The sequence below is a fragment of the Calypte anna genome, chromosome Z (assembly GCF_003957555.1).
Source record: "Calypte anna isolate BGI_N300 chromosome Z, bCalAnn1_v1.p, whole genome shotgun sequence".
In the NCBI taxonomy this organism is placed as follows: domain Eukaryota; kingdom Metazoa; phylum Chordata; class Aves; order Apodiformes; family Trochilidae; genus Calypte; species Calypte anna.
Window position 1 is genome coordinate 59,355,334 of NC_044274.1, and position 12,339 is coordinate 59,367,672.

The 12,339-nt window shown below is 40.5% G+C and overlaps 1 long non-coding RNA gene across 1 annotated transcript; it reads right to left on the minus strand.

Annotated features, from left to right (window-relative positions):
* Window positions 1-1,588: 1,588 nt before the first annotated feature.
* Window positions 1,589-10,510, minus strand: LOC115599934. The gene is made up of 3 exons (XR_003988696.1): window positions 10,410-10,510; window positions 9,983-10,028; window positions 1,589-1,805 (listed from the first exon to the last, which is right to left on the minus strand). It is a non-coding gene; the product is annotated as an uncharacterized LOC115599934 (long non-coding RNA).
* Window positions 10,511-12,339: the final 1,829 nt, after the last annotated feature.

A 12,339-nucleotide genomic window follows, 5' to 3' on the forward strand; every position in this document is an offset into this window, starting at 1 on the left:
TATGATTTGTGTTTTGGTATGGCCTGTGGTTTCAAAATTATGCTGAGCTTGTCATTGAGGTTACCCTGGAGAGACAGATTTGTGTAGATCATTTTTTGCCAGTCTTTGCTAATCATTGCACTCTTTGGAGCAGTTTGTGTGAACTGTAAAATCTAAGAGGCTTCCAGAATTACAGAGGTCCCAAAAGAATACAAAAGGGTACAAAAATGTATGGAGCAACACTGTCAAATTTCATTGCAGGATTCAGCCTCCCATCCTACTTTCAAGACCCTTTATGAAACTTGATTACCCATTAAATAAATAGTCAGTTACATAAAGACACTCTAGCTTCACAGCAAGATCTCCCTTTCAGGTTCCATTGTTTCTGCCACAATCCTATGTACTAAGGGGCAGGGATATCAAGGAAGGTTGTTTGATCAGAACTACTCTGTCCCAGAAGTCTAAATTGCAGTCATGGTTTCCTGCCCAATGTGTGGATATACTGACTGATGGCTCCTGATGATTCTGCATGGAGTCCTGAAGTGTTCATGCTACTGAAAAGTTCAACTCTGTATTTTGTTAAAACTAGCCTGACGTTTTGGAACTCACATTCTCTATGGTCAGTGCCTTGGATTTCCTGCTCCCTCAATTTCCTGGTACCAAAGACTAAGGAAGAGAAACCTGTAAATGGTATAAACAAGCAAAATCAATAGAGTCTAGTTTGTAACCTCTCCTTCACAACCTAAACTAAATTGGAGGGATATGATAAACGATATAATGTTTTATATAAACAAATAATGGTAATCATAAACGCAGGCACCTTTCTCCCTGTGTAACAACTGCCACATGAAATTAAGAATCTTCTCTGTCTTTTGAAAATATGAAAATTTTCACTGTTGCATTATGCAGAAAATAAATATGTTCCACTTGTATTAATGTGAGGTGTTACATACTGAGACAATAATCTTTTATAGTGGTTTTACTACAAGATTGATGAATGTGTCAGCTGTTGTATGTTTTCAGAAGGAGAAAAACCATGCAAATTAAGTGAAGGTCAAATTTCTTGTGGTTGAACCCATGAAGCAAATACAGAACATATTTTGTTTGTTTGGATCTTGGAGGAACAAACTGTTTTTATGGTGGAGTAGTCGTATTACACTAAAACAAGCACTGTACTGTATTGCATTTCCAAATGACATATTTATGAAATAGGGAAAGTATTGACATCCAACATGATCAGTCTCAATCAGAAAAATGTGCAAACAATCCTGAAAAGTGAAAATTCAAAATAATGCACCTTTATTTTCTGAATGATTTTCTGAATGATAGCATGCAAAGATGGAAAAAACCCTGCATGGAATGCTGATGATCCTATCACTAGGATATAAGAGTGAAAACCTGTTTACCATACACAACTCTCTCACATAAGTCTAATTCAGACTTGTCATTCACAATGGTTACACTTGAAATATTCCATCCTACCAAGTCTCACTAACCCCTTCATGATCCAGGCGTTCATGGTGCAGTATTTTACCTTAATTCCCCCTTACTTCCCATACTCTATTTCACTAGGAAAATGTATAATAAAAATAAACACTGTAGATGTTTCACTAGGAAAATGTATAATAAAAATAAACACTGTAGATCTTCTTTGTTGAACATGATCTGGCAGGTATTTTGTAAGTTTCACTAGTCAGCTTCTACAAGATGGTATCTTAAGACAATTACAGTTCAGAAATGGTTAGAATGAATGTCCAGAATGTTTTCAAGCTTTGAAAACTTTTCTTGTTCCATTCAGGGAGAAAGTGAAGATCCTTCAATATTTCCTGTGAAGAAATAGAGATTGAGAAACTCAATGTAGACAGCAACATTTTTGTTATGAGAACTACTATTTATCTGCAGAGCATTATCAATCCGTGCACAGGTTCTCCTTTGGGAGCTCCTTTGGTTTTAAGCAAAAAATTGCATGCAGTGAACAATCCCAGCAAGAATTCCTATAAGCTCGGATTCACTCATTAACAACTGTGTTTGGAACTTATCACCATTTGCCAAAACCCTTATATTGCAAAATTACTGACCTGCTGAATTGATGCCTCTCTCCCACTATAAGCAAGCTGGTCTGTATTGATTGCTTGTATGAGTGAATGCATTTGGGAATCACTATGTGGTAGGGAATTATGGCATTTTCTAAACAAACAATGATGTTGAACACTGAAATGCTAGCCTCTGTTTATGATCCACTGAAACACATAATGGATCTCAATACTCCTAAAGGAGAAGGCAGTTAAGCTCATTAGTTTTAGGGATACAAATGAACAAAATACAAATAAACACAATGTTTTTCTAATTAAACCAGTGAGTCACAACACAGTGCTAATGAGTAGGATCTTTTGTGTGCCAGCCTCAGCTAAGAGTGTTTGCTCGTCCCTCTTCATTTCCCCAGGCACAGTCGATCACTAAGCAGCATTCTCACAGTAAAGACTGTTTTGGTCACAAACCTTTATCTCCCTTACAAAGGGATATTCATATTGTCACTACCTAAGTGCTACACAAAGAAGTAACACAGCCTCATTGCTTGTGCCAAGTGATGAGTGCTCTGTGCGGTGCAGCAGAAGAAGTGTACTACTACTTGAGTGGATCTGAAAACATTCCAGTTACACCTACTCAGACCACCTCAGCTCAAAAACATCTGAAAATCTACATTTCCAAGCTATCCTCATGACTAAAGGGAGAGAAAAGATAAACTTCAAAACAGGGATTCAAGCATGATGGTCTTCACAAAGTATTACAGATCACCATTTTGCAGGCTATTACTTGTTCATTATGGGTGTATGATTTTTCAGATTAGAAGTGCATTTTAGACAGCTACAACTGTAATTTCCTGGTTGCTTAACTTCTTTAAGATTCTGCCTCATTAAGAAAGCATAAGAAAAATAACACAGGTTACCTAAATTGGACATTATGTGTGGGTATCTATTTTTTGGGGGAGATCTTTTAAACACCAAATTTGATCATGACAGTTATGATTATTCCTCAAATGCCACGTAATGTTAGGCCATGTGTATACTGCACAATCATGCTGGCAAAACTGCAAGCAATGTAAGTAAAGCTATGTTTTATTTAGGTTGGACAAAGTACCTCTACACAGTTAGAAAAAGAGTTTAGAGAAGCAGTAGGAAAAGAATTAATTGCACTTTTATCTACGTCCTTCCTGAGCCCACTCCTGCACATTAGCTTAGCAATTTCACAGGTTAACAGATGTCCTACATCTCTGTTGCCATTTTCCTCCATAAGCACCAGCAATAACTACTGGATTCCCTCCTTGCTCCACATTCACCTCTCTGCTAGTTCCTCCAGTCAATTCCACAATCAGCAATGCATATGCAATACCATTTAACTGTAAGATTATACTAAACCAATGCACTAATAAAAATGACATAGCATCAAATTATTCATTCAAAAATAAAGTTTTAGAGCCCTCATTTGGAGTTGTATACTTTGGCAGGTACACTACTAGCTTAACTCAAGCACATTCTCTAGTATGGATAAAATTGATTTTATTCTAGAGGAACTATTGTGTTCACAAAACAGAATAAATGTGTGCTTGGTATTAAGATTTAATTTATGGCGAAAAAGTCTGTCCACCTGGAGAAGACATTCCAGAGCAGTCTGGAGATAAAATTTCCCCCATAGTCCTCCCGAGTGGTTTGACAGGATCCATATTGTTTATCCAGTCAAATGTCTAGGAAGCCCTCCCTGATTTTCTCATATGCCAGTCCTCCAGCAAACTTCTGGTGCAGCAGAGCCTCCCAGTAGAATCTTAATTCTTAGTCTCGCATCCCACATTCATGAATCATCTTTTTTCTTCAGAAATTTCTTCATACACCCTGTGTCCCTGTCCTCCTTTCCATGACTTTCTCTACCACCTCTCTCTGTCTCCAACTCCTTTTCCCCAGCTGACCTCAACTCCCATTCTCCCCTTGCCAAAAAACTCCCTTTTTAATTTTCTACTCTCATCCCAAAGTTTTTCTTTCCTTTGATTCAATTAAATTAATGGATTTTGTTAAAAACAGATGCTTGTCTGAGTCCAAGCAAGGAAGCCAGATGGCCCCTCATGCAGAAAAATGGGAGCTAGAGTGGCCTCTTCATCTAAAAAAGAGGGGGGGGGGGGGGGGGCTGCAGCTCCTTGTGTGTGCTGTGAGCCAGATGATGAGAGGATCTGACTAAACATGTAGCTGGGAGCCCTAGCTGTCCATCAGACCACCTATAAACCAGTGCTCCACTTGAACTGCCTCTGACAAACTCTCACCTACTAAATATTTACATAGAGTAAGATCTGATGAAAACTCTGAACAAGGGGCTACATACATTTTTTTTAAATACCAAACCCCAGAAACACTAAAGAAGGTAAAAGAGAGCAATTTTATTAAAGGAAAGGAAACTTAAGGTGTAATAATTGTTATCATACATATATTATGCCATAATATATTTGCACTGGCCCTGTGCTGAAATTCTGTTTGCTAACCAGGCCTTGTGAAGCTTCCAAACCTTTGGCACAATGTTTAAATATAACAGAAAGACTAAAAAAGTGGAAAGCCACTGGCAGCACGTCTTCTGACAATGATCTATCTCTCTTGACTTTCCTTACTGTTCTCCCTAAGTTGAAACATCCTGCATAGAGCCTCCCCACTGCTGCCCAGGTGAAGCTCTGCTTTTCCCATCCACCACAGGATGAGTCTGCAACCTGAAGCCCAGCAGCACATCCTCAGCCCTTGCAGGGCTCTCAGCCTCATGGGACTGCATGCAGTCCCCATCCCAACTGGAAAGAAAGGGCAAAGAAAGGCAATTGCTTGACCAAACCACAAGAAGCAGACACACACACAGACACGTCCGGTGCATTGCAGGGCTCACTATAGGCTTCAGTTTCCCTATTCTAATGAACCCAGGCTTGATGCTAATGGTGCCATCTTCAGCTAATGGATACACAATCCACAGGATCAGCCTGGGAAGAAGTGTGTGCTCCCACTTTGAAAACTTACTTATAACCATTCTCATTTACTTTAGTGAATTTCGTCCTTTCAAATGGTACAATCTTCCCAGTATATTCGAACTGTTTGGAATTTCATTGCTACAGAATGATGAGGAAGGCCAGTGGGAGTGACATGGAGAAGCAGCTGAAATGTTATTTGCCATTACAGCCACAGCTGGAGAGAAACAGGTAACAACTGATTTGCTAAATACACCTCTAAAGTACTAAACAACTCCTTACATTCTTGTTTTTTGATCAAGAGATTTTGTGTTGCTTATATGTTTTTATATTTAAGTTCTCAGAAATCCAAAAAATAGCTTAAAGACCTGGATATCCAGAAAACTCAGAGACTTTGTAATATTGTTCATCCTTTTGCTGGGCAGAAGATAAAACTTTCTTGGAAGGAAATATCACTTGGGAATCTCTTCCTCTTGGCACTGAAATTAAGAAACATCCTGAAGGAACCCACTCCTTTCATTTTAGCCTGTCATTTATTTAATAGGTTATTAGTGCTAGGAGGAGACTAGAGGAAAGGGAAAGCTAGGGAACCCGTCTCTTATCACTACATACCTTGAATATTCACAGCCCCAGCAGCCCTGTTTTATGTCAGAAAATGCACAAACATGGTATAAGTAATATTTTATGTCTGCAAACACTTTACTGTGCAGCACTTACTACAGAAGAGCAGCTTTTATCTTTTCTCATATTCAAATCCATTTGCTTCCTTCTTGTGTCTTTCTGTTACTGCTTTCTCATCACCCATGTCAGCTTTACATAAACATTCGTCAGAAAAGTAAAATTAGACCAACCAGCAACTGTCAGAAAAAACTCACATATTTTAGAAGTTGTTTTAAAATTGCTGCCTTGTCTTTGACTGAAAAAGATATGTTTTTGCAAAGGCTTGTCCCCTTCTCTATATGTATCAGTTAAACTAATAAATTATTTCACAACTCTGATTATAAAATAACCTGCTTAGTTCCTTCATATTTTACAATCTTCTTTATCCTTTGTTCTCCTTCTGGCTTTTCTTCAGGGCAGCATTATTTTTGATCTGCAAACTATCAATTTCTTTTAATCTAAGCTCTCTCCTGAATATTTCCCTCTAGGGAAACCTATGTGAGTTTTAGCATGAAGCTCTCCATCTTACAGTCAGGGAAAAATTAATTTAAAATAGACTTCATGCATGACGCAAAGCACCACTAGTTATTTACTGAGCCCCACCACTATGTGTTCTGTCATACAACCATGTGTCTTACTATTTGATTTGTTTTGGTTGGGATAGCATTAATTTCCTTCACAGTAGCTGAAGGTGGTCTGTGACCAAAACAGTGCAGGGTGCACACCCATGTTTCAGCTATTGCTGAGCAGTGGTTACCTACCATCTAAACATTTTGTGATTCTGTCCTGTCCTAATCCAGGCTGGAGGTGCCAAAGAGGGCACACAGCCAGGACAGCTGCAGTTTTTGTTGTGTTGCTAATCCACAGTGGAGTGGAAACTAAACTAAACTAAACTAAACTGAAACTAAAAATACACTGTAGTGTCACTAAACTACTTAAGGGAGCATAACAGATTCCTAAGAACTGAAATTTCCAGGGTAAAGGGGACTTATTTAATGGGGTGATATGTTGAAGCTTTTAGAATCTGTTGCACTGATGTCTGGAGAAAAAGAATGAGCACTGTTTCTTAACTTGCTTGCCTTGAGTGACTATGATATAAAACACTCTGGCTGTGCCTACTCACTCTTAGTTTTTTTCCTGCAGATCATCTCAGCAGTAGTACCTCTTTCTAGAGAGCTGCAGTTCAGACTGTACCACCTATGAGAATTTTAATACCTCATACAGCTTCCTCAACCAGTCCTATAGTGCAAACTCACATTACTATGTTCTGTCAAGAGGCACTCTATAAACTTTCTCCCTCCTTTGCACTACAAGTCCAGCATGCAGATCTATATAAGAGTTTGTCCATCACCATTTATCTGTCCTTGGTTTCATGTGAGCAGGGGAAAACTGAACCAGAATGCAGATGCCTGTATCATGTATTTCTGTATAGCAACATAATCTATATATTGTCCATGCAATCACACATAGCACGATGCACAATACCTTGCAGAGGGACCACAGCCAGGATGTGCCCTGCTGGACTATGCCAGATGCATCTTTTGATGATACCTGTCCTTAAAAGATACAGAAAAATGACAGACAGACAGTCCTACCCAGTGAAGCAGAGACACAGGTAGGGTGGTCTGTGGGTTGAGATGCCAAGGTGTCTCAGCAAGGAACAGAACCATGAGATCTATCCTAGGGTGACCCAAACAATTTCTCACATCAAACCTTACTTGGGAATGGGATAGCTGTTTGAATCCTGAAATCCTGATTTGCTGTCATGACACATTTCAGCACAAATTATTGTGAAGACTCTTTTATATGCAGAGTAGAGCCTAGAGAAGAGAAGGCTCTGTGGTGATCTTACAGCAGCTTTTCCAATATCTGCAGGGGGCTTACAGGAAAGCTGGGGTAGGGATTTTTACATGGGTGTGTAATGAGAGGACAAGGGGCAGTTGTTTAAAACTTGAAGAGGAAAGTTTTAGGCTGGACATTAGGAAGAAATTCTTTTATTTGAGGGTGGTGAGACACCGGAACAGGTTGTCCAAAAGAGTTGTGGTTGCCTCCTCCCTGGAAATATTCAAGGCCAGGTTGGATGGGGCTTTGAGCAACCTAGTAGAAACCTTGATCTAGTGGGAGGTGGCCCTGCCTATTCAGGGGGCTTGGAACTGGATGATCCTTAAGGTCTCTTAAACCCAAACCATTCTATGATTCTATGAGTGCATTCTAGTTTTGCTTCTTTCTACACAATTTTGCAGATGGCTTGGTCAAATTTGTTGGAATACATCTTTGGTGGAGAAGGCTACACCAAAAGCAAAAGTACCTTAGCTGAACACACAGTAATGATCATGCAGATACCTTGCAAACTTTTGAAGCCATGAAATTTGATTGGGGTCCCAAAGCAGTTCTGCTGGACAAGTGCTGAAAATGGTACCAGAAGAGGGTGGAATTGGAATATGAAAGCCAAAAGAAAACAGAGAGACCATTCACTTGTCCATCCAAGCCGCTCGGTCATCACTACATGCCTTGCTTTTAGCTCTAGCTCTGGTTGAGAGAGAATCTGGTAGAGGATCTGCTCCACTCTTGGTTGTTGTCAGACAACAGAGCAAGCCCAGAAAGGGATAGTTGGAGCCTGTGTGTGCTGCTGAGTTTCAGAAGAACCAAGCTGGGCAGCAAAGCAATGGAATATGGAATGAGTGCCTGTCACCCTGCCTCATGGGATGGTTGATGGATCAACTCAAATGTCTCTAGCACTCCAGCCACAGGGTTATTCAATCTCTGCAGAGAGGGGATGCCTTGATCTTCAATTCCTTCCTAGTCAGACCATGCTTGCACAGCACTCCTAATGCACCACAAAGCCAAAACTTCTGCAGATAAGGTATCTGTCTGCTAAGCTGACACTGCACCATGACTGCCTTTTGGTTTCCACTCATGGAATGGAGGTAATAACATTACCTGAGTTCAGTGAGCATTCTGAGATAAACGTTGTACACAAAAAGCTACAAGGCCAGATCATTTCCTTAAATGAAGAAAGGAAGAGAGGCTTGCAGTTTGTTATGACAATCAATAAAGCATGCCATCTCCTTATTAAAGAGCAATCTGATCAGGGATGTTGTCCCTGCTCATGCAGGAGTGTTGGAACTAGATGATCTTTAAGGTCCCTTCCAACTCAAACCATTCTGTAATTTTATGAAATTACAAAGGAATTTTTTCTTCTCAATGTTCATCTTTAGTCAGTTTTGGCAGTACTTGGATGCTTTCCTTGCTCCCAATAAAATTAAGAATACTCTGCAAAAGTTGAGAAATAAACTTTGTGAAAAAAATTAGGCTCTGTTTTTCTTCAAGGCAATGATTTAATTTATGTCATTTTTATTTCCAATTCCTTTAGTTCCTTTCTGCCCCACATATACTATAATTCAGTGTCAAGAAGCTTTATGAACATTAGCAAGTTCCCGTTTAGTTGTCAGCATAAGTAAAACTCAGGACTAACTTTAGCATTTATTGGAACGTGCCACTAGAAAGAAAGTGTCAAATGCATTCACAAGAGGGCAAGCACCAGGCTGAGTCTCTGTCTTGAACCCATTTCTCCCTTGCAACAAATGACACTACCTTCTGCCACCCTTCCCTATCAAACAGAATCAGAGCAGCAACATGTTTAAGAGTAGGAACTTTGTATACACCTGCAATGTTGTAAAATATGCCCTCTTCCCAAAATATCTTCAAAACAGTGCTTCGTTATTCAGGGAGGAAAGGGGAGTGCACTGGCACAGTACCTGCACTGTCTGTGCTGCAAGTCCTGCAGACAGCATTCTCAGCTGATTTTAACACAAGATACTTCTTTAGCAAAAGAAGAGTCAAAAGATTTTTTTCAGCAATACTTACTGACCCTCCCCCAGTGGGAAAACTAGCTGCTATGTTTCCAGTCCATGGGGTCAGCTGGGAATTCCCTCTCCCTCTGTGGCACCTTTAGCATTTTTGCCCTTTCTCTGTTTAGACAGTTCAATCTTACAAGAAGGAAGAAAATAATTTATCTGCTCCATAGGGGTTTTCAGAGAAACTCTTCAGATTTTGAAAGGCAAACACTTCAGCACCTTTCCCCTCAACACTTAAGAGAGAGTCTGCACTGTAGAAAGGATTTTCTTCTCAAAACCAAAAAAATTACTTGCCACAACTAGCAGTTGCCTTTATGGGCTATTCAGACTTAATCTTCTTCCCATTACTCAGTTACACAATAAACATATCTGAGTTTGTAAGATACTCATAACAAGAGACAGTAATAGTTTGGAGACAAGCAATCTGAACAGCCACTACTCCCAAGCCTCAAGCTTGCTTTTGGAGGGTACTGCCTCTCTTCTACATGGAAATACTTACCTTGTGGATTACTGAGACAAGTAGTCACCTGCAAAACAGAGACTTCCTGACAGCAGCAAAACAGGGAAATGCAGGAAAAGTGGATTAGTTAAGACATCCTGAAAGCTTAGTTAATAATCCTTATTATTAATGTTACAGTCTCCTTAAAATTAGCTCTGTGCATGATCTATTGACTATCAAAATTCATACAGATACCACTTACTATCATTAAATTGCTATCATCACATGAAGAAGTTTCTCCCCAGAGAATTTCACTGGTAGAGAAACTGAATGAATAGAAAAGAAAACCTAATATGGGAAATCAACACATGAGCTGTTATCTCAGATACTGTAATTACCAGTCACAGCTACTGTTTAATAATGTGTCATTTGCAGTTTTGAGAAATGACCAGAGCAAGAAAAAAATGGATTTCAGACAAGCATTTACCTTAATGAACATCATCTAAAAGGCAGGCTCTGTGAAGATGGTGTATTGCAAATTAGTTGCCTGGCTTCTGCAGCTAAAAGGATGACTCAGACCTCCTTTTTAACAACAGCTAGTGCAATAGAATGATTTATATATATATACATATTTAATCATAGAATCATAGGTCTGGGATGGAAGGGGCCTTTAAAGGTCATCTATTCCAAACCTCCTGAAGAGTGCAGGGACATCTTCAACTTGATCAGGTTGCTCAGAGCCCACATCCTTGAATGTTCCCAGGGATGGGGCACCTATCACCTCTCTCTGGGCAACCTGTTCCAGTGTTCCTGGATGGCATTGCATTCCCCAGGTGTGTCAACTGTACCACTCAGCTTAATATGATCTGAAAACTCACTGCCTTTGTCACTGATGAAGATATTACACAGTCCTGCTCCCAGTGTGGACCCCTGGGGGGGCACCACTTGTCACAGATCTCCATTTGGACATCAAGCCTTTGATGACTACCCTCTGGATGTGACCATCCAAAAAACTACTTATCCACCAAGCAGTCTTATAAACTGGAGAAAGAATACAGAAGGCAGATCATCTTTGTGAATGTGATGAATACAAGCAGATCAGCATCATGGAAAACCTCTACATATCTGCAACAGAAGGCAAGGCCTAGTACAAAACTTAGTACTGGATTTTCATGGTTAATGTTTTGGTAGCAGGGGTGAGGAGCTACTGGGGAGGCTGCTGAGAGAGCTGATGGAAGACTCCCTCATGTATGACAGAGGCAATGCCAGCTGGCTCCAAGATCAACCTGCTACTGGCCAAGGTCAAGCCCACCAGCAGTGGTGGTAGTGCCTCTGGGATAACATATTTAAGAAGGGGAAAGAAAGCCTGCTGCAGAACAGCAGCCAGATGAAAGCAGAGAACAGGTCAGTGAATAAGGTGGCGGAGGCTCTGAAGCAGAGATTCTCCTGAAGCCCATGGTGAAGGAGCAACCCAAAGTAGGATGTGAAGAAGTCCATAGTGAGGAGGCTCCTGGCAGGACCTGTGGCCCCATGGAAAAAGCAGCCCATGCTGGAGCAGGTTTCTGGCAGGACTTGTGACCCACACTGCTGCAGTCTGTTTCTGAAGAACTACACCCCTGGGAAAGGACCTGTGCTGGAGCAGTTTGTGAAGAACTGCAGCCTATGGGAAAGACTCATGATGGAGAAGTTTGTGAAGGACTATCTCCTGTGGGATGAACACCACAGAACAAGGGAAGAGCATGAGGATTCCTCCCCCTGAGGAAGAAAGAGTAGAAAACACAACATGTGATGAACTGAGCACAACACCCATTCTTAATGCCCCTTGTGCTGCTCAGGAAAGTAGAGAAATCAGGAGTGAAGTTAAGCCCAGGAAGAAGGGAGAAGTGGGGGAAAGACATTTTAAGTGTTGCATTTATTTCTCACTATAATACTCTGATTAAATTGGCAGTAAATTAAACTAATTTCACCAAGCTATATCTGTTTTGCTCATGAGAGTAACGGGTGAGTGATCTCTCCCTGTCCTTGCCTCAACCCACCAGCCTTCCATCGTATTTTCTCTTTCATGTCGAGCTGAGGAGGCGAGTGTTAGAGCTGCTTTAATACAATTTTAATGAGTTTTATCAATCAAGTATCCCATCTTCCTCTGACTGGTTTTAATGTCTGGCAGTGTCAAATGACATGGTAAGAGGATACAGGGATGTCCCCTGGCAAGCTAAAGACATGCCTCTGGCAAAAGGGTGGTATACAGACAGTTTCAGCTACACTGAGGAAGCCCACATTGTCATGCCAACTGCTTTAAGAAAGAAAATGCTTCCATTAAGGCTTTCTGTACAGTACCTCTTCTGTCTGGGAGAGATCGTCTCTCTTTGAAAGGACAGCAACTTTACTGTGAAAATTTGATAAAGGATTTTATTCCC